General features: G+C 38.7%; 1 non-coding gene across 1 annotated transcript; it reads left to right on the top strand.

The window, feature by feature from the left end:
* Window positions 1–9411: 9411 nt before the first annotated feature.
* On the top strand, window positions 9412–9518 carry LOC111760379 (U6 spliceosomal RNA). The gene has a single exon (XR_002794078.2). It is a non-coding gene; the product is annotated as a U6 spliceosomal RNA (small nuclear RNA).
* The last annotated feature ends 8853 nt before the right edge of the window (window positions 9519–18371 follow it).

Raw genomic sequence — 18371 nt, forward strand, 5'->3', positions numbered from 1 at the left:
CATGGATTTCTGAACTTTACCTTTAACTTTCTAATAGCCTGGTCTTTGCTATATTTCAATAATTCACTACTGCTTGTTTTAAAAAAGGAAAGTCTTCATGAAGAGGAATGAAATTACTGTTTTAAAAAAATCAATTACAAACCTTGAAATATACGTGAAGCCTTTTTGTTCAAGGGGATAAGTATACATGGGTTATTGCTTCTTACTTTTTCAAGCATCAATTTTCTCATAGCATAGATTTAATAGTCTAGGCCCCAAATTGCTACATCGTTGTTCTCTGTTCACTCATGTGTTTGACAAACATGCAGCTTTTCCATGTGGAAGGCATTTTACTGGACATAATATTGTATAAGATAGTAATCAGATTAGTTGGGAGGTGTGAGGAAGAGTGGTGGGGAAGGGGTGCAAAATTAAATGTATCCTTTTTCTTAGAGGTTTCCAGAAAGTCCTAGTGTTCCAATTTTATAACTGAGGAAACTGAAGCCCAGAGAGGTTAAATGACTTTATAAAGTAGCAGAATTCAAATTCAAAAGGTAATCTGCTTGTTTCCTAAGCCTCTTAATAAATGAATGAATTGATCACTAAAAGAACTTTTCAATGCAATTTAAGCTTCTGCAAGAATTTCAAGAAAGTAGGACTCCCACCAATGCATTTTGACTCCTAAATCCATGTTATTTTATTAAACTTCACTTTCTTTATTATTGCTTGCTTCACTTCTATAAGACAAATTAATTTAGTTGTCTTTCACTGATATATGAAAACATAGTGGCAGAGAGGGTGCTAAAAGAAATAACATTCTAAGTTGCACACAGTTCTTTGGAAATAATGTTATTATTTTGCCGTTCTTGGCCTTTTGATTTTAATTCTTTTATCTCACATTTTATATATATATATATATTCCAAGATAAATATCACTTCTGTCAATTCAACAATATGCTTTCCTAAGCTTTTGAACACATTTGCTCTAGAACACCAGGTTATTATATTAGGGTTGCTCCTGAAATCAACTGTTACATCAATCTTATTGAGACTGGCAGGGATCTAAAAAATGTCTAGATTGGGTAAAGGCATTCCATTTTATGTATATGGCAAAGACTAACCCTGACCATTCTTGTCTTGTGCTTGGAATAAGCCTCTTATCATTTAATCCTTAACTCTCTTCATAACTTATCAAATACACTCTTTATCTTCTAGAAACTGAGCCTAAACTGACTTTGATTTCTTCAGATCAACAAGTCAACTCTTTACGTAAGTTGCCAATTTAGAAATTTGAGCTTCACTTCTCATTCAACCATGACAAAATAGTCAGCATTCACAGAATGCTTTCTATATACCAGGTGTTGTTCTATAAGATGTTCATACAAGTTAACTCGTTTGATTATCACAGTGTCCTTTCAGTTAGATGCTATCATTATGCTTGTTTTGTAGAGTGTAAAATAAGGCACAGGACAAGCTAAATGGAAACTTTGTTATTTCAATATGCCAATGTTAATTTCTTTAGAATCCATGATACAGCATAGCAAGAGAGGATGTGATCATACATAATTTTAAGACGAATCCCTTGCCCTTGAAGAATCTTTAATGTAATTGTGAGAGATACATGGAACATTTAGAGAGCAATAAATATGTGTAGTTAATTATCAAGTAATGTGGTGTGCTAAGTTGTATGCTAGAAAGGCAGGAAAAAGGAGAATGCCAAGGGCCAGTGTGGTGAGGCAAGGACTTGCAAAAGGTCTAGCTAAATGTTAAGAGAAGTCGGAAGGGGAGAGGGGAGTGGAAGAACACAGCAGCAAGAAGAGCCAGATGAAGCTGAATGGAAGCGCAGAGGGGAATAAGCATGGTTTGGTGTTTTCTCTTCTTTACTTCCTTTCCATCTTTCCTCTTCCACTTCTGTTTCTGTTTCTCTTTTCCTCGCTAGCTTTATCTCTGTTGGTATCACTATCTCTTACTGTGTATACATGCATTCATACATATGCTCATGTGTTTGTAGATTTTACGAGTGAGCAGATGTAGATATACATGCATATATTTACCTCCAAATAATGTGTGTCTTGTGCCAGTATTAAAATATTTCTGGTACACTCAGAAATATGATGGATTGCTGGGAGATGATAATTTGTAATTTGAAATCTGCAATGACTAATCCATAAAATGAAAGAGAACGAAGTATGTGTTACCCTTGAACTCTAGACAGTAAACCTATCCTCCTCTCAGAAATCAAAGACACATCAATACGTACACCAGGAGATTTTTACTTTAAAAAAAACAACACCTCTTTATATGGCAAAATTGATTATTTTTTGATTGACACTATCCTTTACTCTTAGTTGTACACTTTTTTTGGTTTATCATTGCTCTGGGCAATAGAAAGGAAATTGCTTTGTAATACTATCCCTCTGTGTTGACAATAAAATCCAAGAAAAATAAAATATTCTTCCAGTACAGTGAGTTAGGTGACTGAGATGAAAATTCCCAGCTTTATGGGTTCAATGTAAGTTGTGAATCATGGGTACTGTTATATAAAAGCTAAGTTTCTAAGACCAGGATAAATAATTCTTATATAAAAGTCTTACTCTCCTCTGCAGCCTTGATTGTGTGAAAGGGATAAAAATTCCCATTTTGTTTTGTTTTTCCTTTGTTGAGATATAGTAAATTGGAAATGATTTGCCACTGACAAATATATCACTTCATTTAAAAATGAAAACTACTGCAATTCACAGTAGTCTGAGTTTGATATTGAGAATGATCCTCTTGTCTTTTTTTCGTATCTTTAAAAGTCCTCCATGAGCAATTTATAGAGGAATCATCATATCTGCATTCTGCACATATACTCAACTCAGCCAATTATATTTGGACACTATTGTGGCAGTTTGAAATTATTTTATGAATTCCCAAAAGAGAAAGCTTATGTTTTTAAACTAATCTGTTCCTGTGGGTGTAATACTCTTTGATTGCATTAAATTACTTGATAATATCACTTTAGGGCTTTTGACTGAACTGTGTCAGTGAGGCATGAGCAAGCTGTCTCTACATTCTTGCTGTGTCTGATAAAAATGGAGACACAGAGAGAGGCACATTGAGAGCAAAAGGAAGAAAGAAAGAAAAAACTCCAGTTTTGTCCACAGCTGAGTGATAAGGAGAGAAGCCCCTGAGAGACTCAACTAGCTGAGGCCCAGGGAGAGATAAGCCAAATGCCCAATAGCTTGCCGCTGAACTTGGAAAGAAAGTGAGCCAGCCAAAGACTGATAGATGAGGGGCTTGGAAAGAGACAAGCTCTGTGCCTGATTGCCCTCAGCTGAGTGCAAACCTTGACTGAGGCTGGCGGCCATCTTACTTTAACACATGGCAATTGACTTTGGTGAGAAAGCACCTCAGACTGTGCCTTAATTTGGATATTTCACAACCTGGGAACCGTAAGCTTTTACCCCAAATAAATCATTATGAAAACCAACACATTTCTGGTACTTTGCATCAGCAGCTCTTTGGCAACTAAAACAGCTCTCATACCTGAGAGTTTCCTGACATAGTAGAACCAGTGAGTAAAATTGAGTCTTCCCACTTTTCTTTTACAAAAGCAATCATGAACTTATATACATTATTATTTTTTAAATATATTTTCATTTATTTTTAAAAGATACATAGATCACACAAAATGTGACATTAAAAAACATAGGAGGTTCCCAAATACCTCACTCCCCACACCCCCCACTTTTCCCACATCAACAACTTCTTTCATTAGTGTGGTACATTCATTGCATGTAATGAATACATTTTGGAACACTGCTACACAGCATAGATTAAATTTTACTTTGTAGTTTACACTCTCTTCCAGTCCATTCAGTGGGTTATGGCAGCATATATAATGTCCTGCATCTGTCCCTGAAATATCATTCAGGCCAACTCCAAGTCCTGAAAATGCCCCCATATCACACCTCTTTTTCCCTCTCCCTGCCTTCAGCAACTCCCATGGCCACTGTCTCCACACCAATGATATAATTTCTTCCATTGATAAAGTCACAATAATTCTATGGTAAAATACCAGTAAGTCTACTCTAGTCCATATTTTATTCCCCAATACTGAGGACTCTGGGATGGTGATGCCCACTCCACCTCTTAATTGAAAGGGGGCTTAGATCCCACATGACTGATGGATGGGATTCTCCTGCTTGCAGTTGTAAGCTCTCATGGTTCCTCAGTGTGGTGGTTGACCATCCCATTAATGACACACTACACCATTTCTCCTCCCCTGCCACAGTTGAACCCTTCTGTGATCCAAAACTTTTTCATAAATGAAGCCGAATATATTGGCAAATTCAACTAGTAGGAAAATGAAATGGTAATGATAGGTTTAAAGATTAGAAATAGAATACATACTAATTTAGAAAAACTAAAATAAAGTAAAATATAAATTGGGGTATTAAAAAAGGAAACATATTATAAAACTTTGTGCCTATAATATACTACCTTTGGTGTAAGAAGGGATATAAGAAAATATGTATGCATCTTTCTGCTTGTTCAAAAAGAAAAGAGGAAGGATAAATTGGAGACTAATGAGACTGGTTACCTACCAATAAGATAGAATGGTAAGGGGTAAGGACATTTCTCATTAAAAAATTGTTTCTGACCTCATTTTCAAATAAATAAATATCAACCAGGATATGGGGTGGGGGTGGTAAAGGGCAGGTGACACTCAAAATGAACTCAAATGTATTTCTGAGTAACATAACCACACCAGAGTAGGTGGGGAATAATGACCAACCTAAGTACCTTTGAAAAAAAAGAGTATTTTAATTGTATGCTATAGGGCTAAAGGCAGAAAGAACTCTGCACAAACACTGCACCCTAGTTAGTAAATTTGTCTTTCAAAGGAATATGGTTTAGTATTTTGAAACTACTTTGCATATATTCTAGAATTAAGCATATAAGTAAATATGTTTTGAATAATGAGAACTAGACTTTCCACTGATAGAAAAAGTAGAACAATGAGGAAAGTAGGAAGGCTGGAATGAACACTGTGATATTAGATTGGAATCAGATATACACATAGGTATACAAGACATTGAGATAAAGATGTATGCATATATGTATACGTATACATACATTTCTTAGCTCTATTTTCTGAGAAAGCCCAGAAGCAATGATACTTCCAATAGCAATGAGCACCACTTTAGCTGACAAATACAGAATATGATACCCAGGAGAGGGGAAGTGCTTTTGCAATTACCGAAATGTTGGAACCGTTTTATAAATGGGTAAGGGGTATTTTTTGGAAAAATTGTGAGATGCTTGATGGAAAAGGCCTTGATTGCTTTGAAGAGACTGTTGATAACAATATGGATGATAAAGAGACTTTTTTTTTTTTTTTTTAATTTTTTTATTTTTTATTGACTTTGTAATAATATTACATCAAAAATATATATGTGAGGTCCCATTCAACCCCACCCCCCCACCCCCCCCTCTCCCCCCCCCCCCCAACAACACTCGTTCCCATCATCATGACACATCCATTGGATTTGGTAAGTACATCTTTGGGCACCTCTGCACCTCATATACATTGGTTCACATCATGGCCCATACTCTCCTCTATTCCATCATGTAGGCCCTGTGAGGATTTACAATGTCCGGTGATTACCTCTGAAGCACCATCCAGGGCAGCTCCATGTCCCGAAGACGCCTCCACCTCTCATCTCTTCCTGCCTTTCCCCATACCCTTTGTCCATTATGTCCACTTTTCCCAATCCAATGCCACCTCTTCTATGTGGACACTGGATTGGTTGTGTCCATTGCACCTTTATGTCAAGAGGAGGCTCAGATTCCACCTGGATGCTGGATGCAATCCTCCCATTTTCAGTTGTAATCACTCTAGGCTCCATGGTGTGGTGGTTGTCCTTCACCTCCATCTTAGCTGAGTGTGGTAAGTCCAATAAATCAGATTGTAGGTGCTGGAGTCTGTTGAGGCTCAGGATCTGGCTATCACATTGTCAGTCCAGAGATTCAAATCCCCTAAATATATCTTAAACCCCAACATTAACTGCACCTCCAGCACATTAGCATGAAAGTCTTATGAAGGGAGATCCCATCTGAGTCCAGATTCATCACACATAAACACCATTTCCAAAGAGGGGCCATCTGCCCTGGTAGTTAACCCCATCGGCCATGACCATAACTCCCATGGGTCTCTTTAGCCCTCAAAGGAACCAATATCTGGGGGTTGTATCTGCTTTATCTGTCTCTCTGACTCTGCTCAGTTGTGCATGAGGGCAAACCTTCTGCCAGCCTCCAGACTCTTTTTTAGAAAAGAGACTTTTTATGATGCCTTAGAAGTAAATGATGAAACTATTATTGGAACCTGGAGGAAAGGCGATCCGTGTTTTAAAGTAGCAGAGAACTTAGCAAGATTAACTCCTGGTGTCTTATGTGAGGCAGAATTTGAAAATGGTGAGCCTGGGCATTTAGCTGAAGAGCTTTCCAAAGTAAACTCAGAGAATGCAGCTTGGCTTCTCCTTGCAGCTTATAGCAAAATGCTAGACAAGTGAAATAAGCTGAGAACTGAATTATTGAGCACAAAGAAAACAGAAACCAATTTTGGAAATTACAAGCCTCTGGAAATCAGGCTCCCAGATGAAAGTGCCCATTGGAGAACTTAACTAACCTTGAAACTTGTAAATCAGGATTGAAGATGCAGTTATGTCAGAAAGACTTGTGGAAAGTCTTATTGTCTCATGGCTTGGACCCCTGCTTCTTGCAGGCTCTACCAACAGACTTTTTGAGAGAGCTATATGAGCAAAACACTGTCAGCCTGGAAAAGAGAGATTGAAAGGGAAACGACTTCAAGAGAAATACCATGGAAGCTGAGATATGGAATTAGGACATCACCTTGGCCCAAGAGAAGAACCCTACCCACGTGTACAGAGAGGGTGAGTTTGCTCCAGCAGTTCAAGAGGGTGGATGTTCCTGCCCGATGTTTTGGGAGAGTTTTGCTGCCCCAGGGTACAGAGAGGGTGGAGCACATTCCCTAAGGATTAGGGCAGTTAAAGTCTGCACCCCACAGATCTGAGAGGGGTGGACTGTCCCCCAAAGGTTAGGGAAGGACAGGTGGTCAACTTGTTGCTCTGAGAGGGTTGAGCCTATATGCCGAAGGTTAGGGGGAATGTTGTTTTCACATCACTTTATGAGGGGGGTTAAGACTCTAACCCAAAAATTGGTAACGTGTGACAATCACCCCAACACACTTGGAGGGAGAGGTCTGGAGCTTAGTCAACACCCAGATGCTTGATGAGGGTGGAACCAAGAAAATGGCCATTGGGCAAACCTATGGAAAGGGTGGGTTCCCATAAGGCCCCAAGGAGAAGAAATCATTTTCTTAAGAATGACTCTCAGATTTTGAAATGGAATAGAGGATGCACAGCAGGTCTACTGAACTGTAGAGAAACTGTGACTCATGTTTCCCTTTCAGTTTCTCCTTATTGTATTATTGTAATGAAAATGTTTATCCTTTGTCTGTCCCTTTGTGTATTGGAAGCAGATGAATTATTTTGTAAGTTTCAGAGATCTATAGTAGACCGGGCTTTGCCCCAATACAAACTGCATTTCTTTAAATTGATTGCGATATGATTTAGTACTTGCATTGTAACTGATTTAAGTTTTCTTAAATACTGTAATGTCTTTTTGGAGTTCAGAGGGTGGAGTGTAGAAGTTTGATATATTGGTGAATTCTAAAAAGAATTACTTGATTATGTTTATAAACTGGTCTTTTCCTCTGGGCATATGAGATTATATTAGATTCATAGGTTTACTTGATTAAGTAATTATATAAACCTCTTGTGCCAGTATGCATTGTGTACCCACCCTTTGGTGGGTGGGAAATCACAGAAAACAGGCATGGTAAAAGACAGAGTTAAGGGTTTTTTGATGTTGGAGTTTTGATGTTGGAGTTTAATGCTGAAGCCTTAAGCTGGAGCCCTAGGAAGTAAGCTCACAGAGGAAAGAGAAGCAAGCGCCAGGAAGAAAGGAACCCTGAGCCCAAGAAAAAGAAGCCTGAGGAAGGGAGGAACCCAGGAAGCCTGAACCCTTGCAGACGTCAGCAGCCATCTTGATCCAGCACGTGGAAACAGAATTTAGTGAGGGATGTAATTTATGCTTTATGGCCTGGTATCTGTAAGCTCCTAACCCAAATAAATGTCTTTTATAGAAACCAACTGATTTCTGATATTTTGCATTAGCACTGCTTTGGCTGACTAAAACAACACCTAATGCTTGGATCTTGCTTTCTAATTTTGATTTTTTCAGTAAAAGGACCAAGAGAAATGGCTTGTTCCCAGGCTAGGGAAGAGAAAGTAAAAGAGGAGCCTGGAACATCTTATGGAGCCAGAAAATATGGAAGTGTTCAAAAATGTGATGGAGGCATATGAAAAGTACATAGAAGGTAGCTTGAAAGGGTTTCTCTGGACAAACCTGGAACAATTTGAGCAGCAAAATTTTAAAAAATGAATTCTAACTCATTGAATAAAATAAATAACCATGAGTCCAGACTGATATAAATCTTAAAATAAATAAGTAAGAAGGAACATATCTTCTTTATAGTAGAATTCCAATTAGTAAATATAGAAGGAAAGATTGAAATAGAAAGATCACCAACTGATAAACACCACAGTGATATTTGATTCTGGAAAACACCATCAATGGATGTTAAAGTTAGTGGATAAAAGTGTGATGAGAAACAGGATATCTTCATCATCTCAAAGTATCTCCCTTCAAGATGCTTATTAATTACAAAGGGGGAAATAGTAATTCTACTTTGGAAAAAATGCTATCTTAACCAAGTGATCAAGGTAGATGTCACTAGTAAGAAGGCATATTGACATTGTGTACCTTCTGATAAAATGCACTGACAAAAACATAATATCATGTCTTTGGTATTTTTGCCAGAAACACATAACTTGAATTTAGTCATAAGGAAACATCAGACAAACTCAAATTGAGAGATGGTCTACAAAACAACTAGACAATACTCTTCAAAAGAGTCAAGGTCATGAAAGACAAAGAAATTCTGAGTAATTGTAGGAGACATGACTACTAGAGATAACATGGGGTCCTGGATTAGATACTGGACCAGAAAAAAGACACTAGAGGAAATAGCAAAATTTGAACAAAGCCTGTGGATTACTTAATAGTATTGTATCTTTGCTAATTTCCTGATTTTTATTTTGATATAATGGTTATGGAAGATATTAAAATTTGGAGCACCTGGGTGAAAGGTACACAGGAACTGATATTTCTATTATGGTTATAGAAGATGTTTAAATTTGGAGAGGCTGGGTACAAGGTATATAAGAACTCTTAGTACTATTTTTGTAACTTTCTTCTGAGTGTGATATTATTCAAAATAAAAAGTTTTAAAAAATACTTAAAGTGCTCGCTTCAGCAGTACATATACTAAAATTAGAGTGATACAGAGAAGATTAACATATCCCCTGTGCAAGGATGATGCACAAATTCATGAAGAGTTCCGTATTTTTGTACAATATTACTATATGGTGTTACTAATAGGGGCATATGGAAAAATATACCAAATATAATCTGTGGGCCATAGTTAGTGTTAATTATCTGATGATGTTCTTTCATAATCTGTAACAAATGTTTCACAACAATGCAAGGTGTTGATGGAGGGATAATGTATGGATATTCTGCACATTAAGCGTGATTTTTTTTTTAAAGTTCACATATTCTGTTTTTTTTTTAAGATTTATTTATTTATTTCTCTCCCCTTCCCCCCACCCCTGTTGTCTGTTCTCTGGGTCTATTTGCTGCGTCTTCTTTGTCCACTTCTGGTGTTGTCAGTGGCACAGGAATCTGTGTCTCTTTTTGTTGCGTCACCTTGTTGTGTCAGCTCTCCGTGTGTGCAGCACCATTCCTGGGCAGGCTGCACTTTCCTTTGCGCTGGGCTGCTCTCTTTACAGGGCGCACTCCTTGCGCATGGGGCTTCCCTATATGGGGACACTCCTGCGTCGCAGGTCACTCCTTGCGCGCATCAGTACTGCGCATGGGCCAGCTCCACATGGGTCAAGGAGGCCCGGGGTTTGAACCGCAGACCTCCCATGTGGTAGACGGACGCCCTAACCACTGGGCCAAGTATGCCGCCCAAGCATGATTATTTTGTAAGCTCACAACTTCTCTAAAAATATATATATGTTAAAAAGACTTTAAATGATCTGCCAAGGAGTAGATATATCAAGAAGAGAAGGCATGAATATCAAGAGTGTAGATCAGAAAGTGGTCAGTAGTGGAGGAATTGTCTAAAGAACAAGCTAACAGGTGGAACTTAGCACTTAGCCAATCCCAATCATTCCAGCTTGGACCTCTACATTAAACTAATTGTGTTTGTGAATACTAGGCCTATGCTGGGCATCAAACATCTGTGTTGACTTTTCTAATTTTTTTATTTTTCATAGGTAGAAATGCAAACATATGAAGATACGAATCTCTTTCTCACCTGTATTAGTCAGGGTTTTCCAGGGACACAGAACCAATAGGAGATTACATAGATAGATACATAGATAGATAGATAGATAGGTAGATAGATAGATAGAGTGCAAATATTATGAAATATATTGTAGGAATTGGCTCCCTTGACTGTGGGGATAGACAAGTATGAATTCCCCAAGCTGGGGACTCTGATGAAAGTTTTGATGAATTCCACAGGAGAAACTGGCTGGCTAACGTAGAGTAGGAAATTCTTCTTTCTGACTATTGAAATCATGAGTTCTCCCTTTAGGGCCTTCTCCTGGTTGGATGAGACTTCTCTCATTGTCGAAGGCATTCTCTTCAGTTGATTGCAGATGTAATCAGCCATAGATGTAATCAATTTATTGATAACTTAAATCCATGAAATATCCTTACAGTGACAATTAGGCCAGTGCTTGCTTGACTAAGCAAATCCACACCATAAACTAGCAGAGTTGACACATGAACTTAACCATCATGCTGTCCTTATCTTTTAAAAGTCAATCCAAGAGATACAGAATTTGGAATGAGTTATGATATAAACCACTTACCCTCACAGTTATGAAATAAAAGACCAATACATATGTAATATTACATACCCAAATAAGCAGTGGTATCACAGAAAAAGTCTTATCTCTATAGGTTTGGATGCCAGAGTGTTGACATGTCAGTGGAAGATTAATAGAGACTTAAGGAATCATTCATTTGCAATCTGGTGAATCTAGAAAGAAAAAGGCATTAGCAGAGAGACCTATTCAAAATTGAAGTGAGATAAAAAATGTTAGAGAACATTTGGAGAGTTGCCAAGGGTGGGAGTTGTGGTAAGTGGGGCATATGGAAATACCTTATATTTTTTGTGTGTAACATTATGTGTAATCTTTTAAAATGCGGTCACCCCTCGGGCTGAAGTGTGGTTTGCTGGCCTGGCGGGGGAGCGGCCGCGGTAGGCCTAATTCCGCTGCCCCCATAATAGGGTGGTTTGTCGGGCCCACCGCCACCCCTGAAGGAAGCTCGGCATGGGCGCAGAGTGCCCTCGGGTCTCCCCTTCTCGGCAGCCATGCTTCCGCAGCCGCCCCTCCTCCCGGATGGCGCCACACGATGCCTTGTGGGGCGGCACCCTTCTTCTTCTCTCTCCCTGCGCAGGCGCAGGGCGGAAAATTCCAGTCTGCCCTTTTCCCCTCCCCCGACAGCAGCAACAGCCAGGTGTGGGCGGAAAAATCCAGTCTGCCCTTTTCCCTCCCCCCCCAACAGCAGCAACAGCCAGGCGTGGGCGGGAAACTCAAGTCTGCCCTCCACCCCAGCAACAGCAGCCACCAATCCCTAAACCCTGCCACTTCCCCCAGCAACAGCAACAGCCAATCCCTAATCACCACCCCTCCCCCGTCCAGTACCGCCCACTGACCTTTCGCCGGCAACCAATCAGAACAGGGCGTGGCTTCGACCAGTCAGCCTTCCCCAGCCCCTATAAAACTGTTGCCTCTCCCTCAATAAAGTGGACTTGCCTGTTTACCTTGACTCCGCGGTAGTTCTTCTGCCATGCGCCCTCCAGTCCTGAGAGCCCCCGACAAGGGCCTGGCCTCCCTTGTCCCCAGTTCGTCGCCTGCTTCTCCGGGCGACCCCTTCGTCGCCGGCTTCGCCGGGGGACCCCGTCAGCCGAACCGCGCAACCCCTGTGAGACCGACCCCTCGTCTGCTGCCGGACCAACCCCTCGTCCCAAGTGGGACCAACCCCTCGTCCAAAGCTGGACCGACCCCTCGTCCGCAGCCAGACCCCACCTCTACCGACCGAGCAAGCCGCCGCATTAAAATACATATATTTTATTTTATATATATATATATATGTAAAGTGTAGAGCAATAGTGACCATACAGTTTGGTAATGAACTTTAGTCAACTGGAAGAACATGGTAGATCCTAGAGAATAATAATTAATCAAAAAGGGGGATGGAAGAAGGAGTGGAGTGTAGAATAGTCATTAAGATCACTATCTTTATCATCAGACAGATTTCTGGCTCTGCAACTTTCAGCAATGTGAGCTTTGTCATGGTAATTATTAATTCTGATCCTTGGTTTCAGCATAGTAAAGCCTAGAATTGTGCAGATTAAATGAAGAAATGTATATCAAGAGCATGACACAGCGTAAGCATTTAATCCATGGCAGCTTTTGTTCATTTCATGTTGATGGTGGTGATGACCTAATGTAGACTGGTATTTCAGACAGAGCTGTCCCATAAAGACACCAGATAACAAAGGAGAAAAAAATAAGGTGAAAGAACAGTCTTGGCAATTTGTCAGTATTTCATGAGTAAAAGGCAAAAGCTACAGTTTATTGAGCTTTGGAATATTTAGGGTTCTACTCAGACACCTAAGATTGTTTAGTGAATTTAGAAAGACTATTTCTTATCTCTCCATCCACAGATAGGATTGGAGTTAATATGTTCATTTTATAGCTCAGGAAATGCAATGAGAAAACAAACAAACAAACAAAAACCCAACCCTGCTACTGCAAGATTACTCAATAGCAGCTTTACTGATATTTTGTCTAAGATAATTGTCCATTGTGGGGGCTGTCTGGCTCATCATTGGCTCTTTAGCAGCATCCTGGGCCATTGTTTTGCCCAAGGTTTCAGCAAAGTTAATGCTCAAACCCAGATCTAAGTGCTCCTACCAGTGCTTCCTGTCAGCCCTTCTCTTCCTGCTCAGCTGTGGGCAATAAGGGTCTCTAAATGGCTCAGGTCTTATCCATGGCATGTTGAAGGAAGACTGAAGTCACTGGGGACTGAGGGTTCCTAAAGACGAATTTAGCAAGCAGTCTTACATTTCAAAGGCATGGACTCTGATTTTTAAATTGTAACTTTATTTTCTATAATCGAAATATATTTTCTTACTGTGAGCCTTCATTTTGCTGCATGCACACAAATATGATAAAATTTTCCAAGAAAAACTCCACGAAAATACAGTAATTTCCTAGGCGATCCTAGTTTATGATCAAGGTACATCCTGGCTAACACTTCCTCTTTGGCTCTTTTCCCTCTCCTTCTCCCTCGTATGAATCTAAGCTGGAAGAGTGGGTACACTGATAAATGAAGCTGTTCAAGAGCCATGCAGCATTGTTGGGAAAGAAGGCCTTTGCTTCTCAGGTTTTGATATGTTTTAATCTTAGGCAGAATGTCCTTTGAGATATGATGAATCTGGTGTGATTCTCAGACACATCTTATATTTTATCACATGCCAAAATGCTGCAATCCTACATTCCGAGTTTGGATATCAACCTCTGACCAGGGTTTGCCCACTTAGGAATTTGTAGATGTCCTCCGGTTGTCACTCAACATTTTCTTTGGTTCTGTCTCTAGGCTTCTTTTAGACTTTCACTCCATGTCCTAGTTTTTCTCCCCCATCTTGAGATTCAGCGTTTAGAGGTGCTCAGAGGCTTTCACTATGTTCCTAACACCCCCCCTTAGCCACCTCTGCTCCATTGCCTGCAAACCCTGTTATGAACCAAGTTCAGACTTGACCAGTCTGGCACTCGTCCATAATATTCTACTCTTTTACATTATGATGGTGCCAGAGATTTCTCTATGTAAGCTGCTCTCTCATTGAGCCTCACCCAGTATGCAAGAAATGTGCCCCTTTTATTATCAGAAACCAAAATTTAAATGAGAATTCCTTTGTATTCTTCCTCACCTTCACTCTTGGCATAGTGTGGCAGAGATGTGGATTGGGACAGCGCATAAAACATGTCAAAAGTCTATACCCACTTGTTTCTCTTCCAAATGTGCTCCCTTTTCATCCATAATTCAGATCGAATTTCTGGTCTGGGGACTGGGGTGGGAGAGTGGATATGATTCACCAGATTGCTTCTCCTTTCAACTCTTTTTTGTCATGTATTATACTTGCATCAGTGCTCTTGAATTTAAAGGCCAAGGATTTAGTCTGCTCTCTGGCCCCATCAGAGAACTGGTCTTAGTTGAATGGCCACTCCATGTCTCAAGACCCACTATGGAATGGTCCCAGGGAAAAGAAGGAAAGAACAAACTGATATCTCAAATTATTTCCCTGAGAAGTGAATGTTGTTCAGGGTTAACATGGCTTGTAATAGGAACCCTTTCTTCTAGTGACCTCTCTACTGACAACCGGTGGTGGGGTACCCTTATTAGGACCTAGTGTCCCACATACTCCTTTGAAACCGCAGGCCAGCTCCAGTTGGCCCAGCATTCTAACCTCACTCATGGCTTGCACATTCCCCTCTCTGTGGTCAGGTCCCTGTTGTTTCACTGGGCTGGATGTGCCCACTCCTTCCCTTGGCTTTCCGGGACCAGCATAGCTCCATTTCAACTGCCTCAGGGACACCTTTGTCAGTTACTTGTGCTGCTCATGTTGGTCTGTCTTATCTAAGTAAATTCCTATTTTATTTCTTTTCAAACTTAATTCACTCTATTTTACATTATTTAGCAATTGTTTCATGTTTGCTAGTTACATTTTATCCTCATAAGGAACATGTTAATTGAATGGAGGGATCATGACATAAATTATGTTTATAAACTGTAAAATGTCTAGCCTAGTGATGGTACATAATAGATGCTAAATACTGACACATTTCATACTTTACATTAGTTAAGAAAGAAATATGAACATTCAAGCACCACTGTAAATTATTTTGTAAGTTTTTTAAGTCTGATTTCTGTATTTTGCAGACATAAATTTTGGTTTGAAAGGCTTCTGAAAATGTAAAAAGTAATAAACCCAATTTTCTAAATTTTACCACGTGATTCATAATGAAATGATATCATAGGTATGACAAGCTTTAAAAACTACACTGGTTTGTACCTGTGTAGTTGCCATTAGTATTTTACTGTTTTCAGAGTCAGTTAACGTTGCCATTTTAAAGTTCTTGTTGCAGGGATGGGTGTGAAACTTTTAAAAAACACAGAATGAATACAGAGAGTAGAGGAATAAATTTATATTTTTAAAATACCAACCATAATAATAATTTCTCATAATGCCTTTCTTGTAGAAAAAGATAAATCCACTAAAAATTTCACTGGAATAAATGAAATAATGGATAAATGAAATCATGTTCTCCAGGAATTAAAGAATTATATAATTCTGTTATTATTTGGTTATTAGTTTTATCTTACTAACAGGTTCTTGATTTGTCCATATTCCACTCATCTATTCTTTCTTTCATTCAACAAGTGATTATTAATCAATAATTATTTGCTAAGTTCTGGGGTTACATTAATCTCTGCCCTCACAAAGCATACACATTTTAGTACCTAATTCTACGGGTGATTCCATTTTCTGTCTGAGGAAGTCAGAAAAAATAAGAATTTTTTTTCAGACATCTTGTAGACTCCCCAGATGGCTCCATTTTTAAAAATTTATTTAAGGGACGTATTTTAAAATGAAAAGGGCAATAGGATTTTCTATTATATAAATATTTCTTGACTTGGATTTTAAAAATGCATTTGCTTTCCTAATCTTGGCAGACAAGGAACCTGTAATTTGTGTTGGAAAAAAAGAACTCAATGGTTTATACTTTTTAAAAGAAATTGCCCCCATGGAAGATTCTAGAATAAGAGGAACAATGCTCAGAAGTCTCCTGGTTTGCTCTTGCCTGAATCAAGAGCTTTTTATATTATAAACACAATACTATTTATAGCATTTTAATATTAGCACTTGGAAGAAAACACTAGCAGCCTCTAAGGGAAGTGATCCTCACTAGCTATCATATGATACCAAGTGGGAGGACAGAGAAGCTACCCAGCTGTTGACAACAAGAGGCAAGTAAACATTTATGCCGGAAAGGTACACATTTACAATAATAACATCACCTCTCCTTACCCACCCCTGCCCCAGATAAATAGAGCCTTTAAATTCCTCCCAGGTATATGGCTTTTGTAGGATATTATTTCACTTTAAATAGCTTTCATTGAAAGAGGGTCTCCATAAGACAAATAAACCAGATATCTAATAATTCTTTGGGTAATTTAGCAGAGCCCTACCATTTTTTGTGGTCAGAGATTTTCATTTTGCAAGCTAAAATATAACCCAGTAATTCTGCTCTCATTGGTATGCTTGGCTCTGCCAGTGACTGATACAGAGTGGTGTTCTGCTGAACTGGAGAGAATATTGAAATGCATTGTGAATGATTTTACATCTTACATTCATCTTGACAAATGAGATCCAATCCTTGAGAGAAGAATGGGCCTTTTGCGGTTCCATCTTCTGAACCATTTCTGAAGGCATGGTGCACAGAAACCCAATTACCCTTCTTTTCCCTTTGCTAGAAAGGGCACACATTTGCCAATCTTCCTTGTAGAATTCAAAATTAATCCAACCATTAAAATACATCTCTGTTTTGCATGTGTTAGAGACTAGCAGCTCAACATTTTTTACTTCAAAGCTGAACAATGTATTTCCAAAAAGAATTCTCATTAGAGAGATTTTTGTAAGCTTACTTTCATTCTTTGCCCTGGATTCTTTGAATACTAATTTGTGTCCTGGTAAGGATATTTTAGTCTGTTTAGTAAACCCTACATGATCATTTTCTCAGCTTGGTAGAGTCTTAGTTAATTAACTCACACCCATGAATTGCAGCCATTTCAATTATTTTTGAAATGTGATGTACTAGTATCTGTTCCTTTTTAAAATAGGCCATGAGTGAATGCTAAACCATCTGAAACATAAGTAAGTGAAAGAGGAAGCTATGCCATTGGAAGAGGATGGAAGAGTGGATGTTTTTTTTTCTTGTATTTGTAATTACTATTTAGGTTCTTTGGTGTTAAGATATAAAACTCTCAAGCTACTGGAGTCTTAGTACTTGGCTAAAAATCATTCCTTCAGTGCAATCTCAGAAGAACAAGGGAGAGCTTGCTAATTCACACGTGTTTTTCTGCATTTCTCATCTGATTTGAATGGAGCCCAAGTAATTTTTTCTCAATCAGCTCTTTACTTTTGTCAGATAACTTAGAATGGGAGAAAATCACAGTACAAAGTCAGGGAAAAGGAGAAATAATAGTGATTATTCCATCATTTTCCTTTGCATAAGTTGCTATAAGATTCTCTGTTTTTATAATAAACACCATGTAACATAAAATGGACGGAAAAGCAATTATCAAGGGCCTCAGACACTGTAAAATGAGAAAAAGCTTTTTGAAAACTTTCAATGTATCTCTTGAGATCAAAAGAACTATAAGTATTTAAGCCTGCTCTTCTGACCCCACATTCCTTCTGGCAAGTCGACAGAGTTAATAATGAAATGTTTCAAAGGATGCCAAGAGGTCTGACATAGACCAAGAGATAGTTATTGGAGTTACTGCTCGGGAGAGGCAGAAACCAAAGGTGCATATTTGTTGAGTCTAGGTCTGACTCAAAACCAGAGGAAAACCATAAAAGTACCAAGCTAAGAAGACAATTGTAAGTTTGGTCTTCCCATAGAGATGATGTTAGAACTTTTAGACTTCCACCTTGTCTCAAAGTCTACCATAAATTCCCTTCCTGAGAGACTCTCAGTGCAACCATATTCAAGTAACAAGGCACAGTTTAAAAACAAGATTTAATTAGGTACCCAGGAGGTGGTGAAGATTTAGTGTTATGCAATCAAATTTAATACTCTTCTGCAGCTTTTTGTTTTCTTAACAACATACTAAAATTACTCAGAATATAAATAAATCTAATAGAATAAAACCAAGAGATTAAATCAATAGTGGCAAACTCTGTGACCTTTTCAGAGGGTACCTGATTTTTCCATTTTTGTCTGAATTCATTTTACAAAGAAATCAATTAAGAAATCAGATAGAAACTTGTTTGATTCAATGTGCAAAATCCCAGATTTTGTCAGAATGAATCAAATTGTGCTATTATGTCA

This window comes from Dasypus novemcinctus, chromosome 2 (assembly GCF_030445035.2).
Source record: "Dasypus novemcinctus isolate mDasNov1 chromosome 2, mDasNov1.1.hap2, whole genome shotgun sequence".
NCBI lineage: Eukaryota > Metazoa > Chordata > Mammalia > Cingulata > Dasypodidae > Dasypus > Dasypus novemcinctus.